Genomic DNA, 2053 nt, shown 5'->3' on the forward strand with positions numbered 1-2053 from the left:
GCTGGGGATTCGAACCTGCCACCTTAGGTGTATGTGGCTGGCGCCTTAGCCACTTGAGCCACAGGCGCGGAGCCACCATTGTGTTTTCTTTGGGATCTTAAGGTACTTGTTGATTTGCTGTTTTATATATGTATATATATATATATATTCAAAATAGAGATTCTCCATTTTACTAAAATTGATTTCTAGCTTTTTACCTCTATGGAAAGGGCTTACGTTCCTTGAAAACATTCTTGGAATTTGTTATGATTTGCTTTTAAGCCTGATATGTGGTCAATTTTGTTACTACTTTCACTTTTTAAATAAGTTTAATCCTTTTCTAAGGATATAGAAACCTGTATATGATGTCATTGTCAGCCAAAAATATGAAAAACCATGGAAAATCTCCAAAAGTCACAACTTTTCTTGAGCTCATAGGAGCATAATGAGAACTTTTAAGGGCAGACTGAAAGCACAGACACTTCCACGTCTGCCAGAGCACCAGTTGCTCAAGAGGCGGAATGAGGCAGGGCGGGAGGCTAGAGAGTCTTTCCCTGAATACTGCCACAGTGAAGTCGGCCAACGGATGATGCAAGAGGGCTCTTAAATTTCTGTGGTTTGGGGGGATTTTAAAGGTTGTTGTCCAATGCCTAAGTACTCTAATGGGTTATCACTGTACCTCCACATCTCTTCCTGAATTCATTAGAGTTGGGATTTGGGGAAAATGAGCCTCCTCATCAGGCTTATTACTATTAAATTTTGTAATATTAGAAAGGTTGTTGTACAAAGACGTCTAAAATTATCTATCATGAAATCATGTGCATCTTAGAAACACCATGGTGGGTATCTACAGAATGCTTTACAGATTCAGAACAAAATGTAGGAAGCCAAAGGCACTTCTCAGAGTCATGAGCATTTGTAGAGAAAGAACTGTTGGCCAGGTCAACAAAAACTGCATTTCACTATTGTTACTTAATTTATATCATCCTCATTGTTGTTGCTTGAAATTGTAGTGTTGTTGAGCATGACATACTAATATTTTTATGAAGTTATTCTTGCATATTGGTCTCATGCATACTGAATTATATGGGAATTAATTTTAAAAATCAAGTAGGAACTTTTTCTCATGTCTTATATTTGTAAGTTCATTAAGGAAAAGGGACTATCATGGGTACTGTTGTAAGTGTACAATACTGGGCTCAGAGATAAATTTGGAGGGTTCATTGCACTCATTAGAAAAAAAGGGGATTGATGTTGAAGACCAGAAGGGGAAAAGAGTACATTAGATTATTCACTCTGTTGTGGGGGAATGAGGAAAATAGGTATTATGTGAGCTATCACGATCTAATGGTGGGTTTTAACAAAGATAAGTGGCTTTAGTGTTGTAAAGAACAAATTATAAAGTGAAGGTAGAGAAAATAATAAATAGCAAATTAAGTAGAGGAAATAATGTTAATTGAACAAACTTATAGGGAATTCCAAAAGCTGCCTTTAAATGTTCTATGCAAAGGAAAAACGGAAAATTACAGCTAAAAGTACCTTTTTGAAAATTTACAAAATATTCATTACAAAATTTTATAATATACTTACAGAATATTCTATATGTGTTGGCCATCTGTTTGTAAAATGTTGTAAATAGAGGGACATTTGGATCGGCACCTGTAGCTCAGAGACTAGGGCTCGGGTCACATACACTGGGGCTGGAGGGTTCAAACCAGTCCTGGGCCTGCCAAACAACAATGACAACTACAACAAAAAAATAGCGAGGTGTGGTGGCCAAGATCTGTAGTCCCCTCTACTTGGGTGGCTGAGGCAATAGTATGGCTTTAGCCCAAGAGTTTGAGGTTGCTGTGAGCTGTGATGCCACAGCACTCTACCGAGGATGACATAATGAGACTCTGTCTTAAAAAAAATAAAGGTACATTTAACTCCATTACTTACTTTCCCTATGAATGGCAATTTTAGAAGTGACTTTTGAGATGCCATTTAGTCTGACCAGTTTTTTCTTTCTTATTGATCTGTTAGAGAACTCGTTTGAATACACAGTCTAAGGCATAAACACAATACGGAAATA

Source organism: Otolemur garnettii, unplaced genomic scaffold (genome assembly GCF_000181295.1).
Source record: "Otolemur garnettii isolate 467f Iridium unplaced genomic scaffold, OtoGar3 scaffold00248, whole genome shotgun sequence".
Lineage (NCBI taxonomy): Eukaryota > Metazoa > Chordata > Mammalia > Primates > Galagidae > Otolemur > Otolemur garnettii.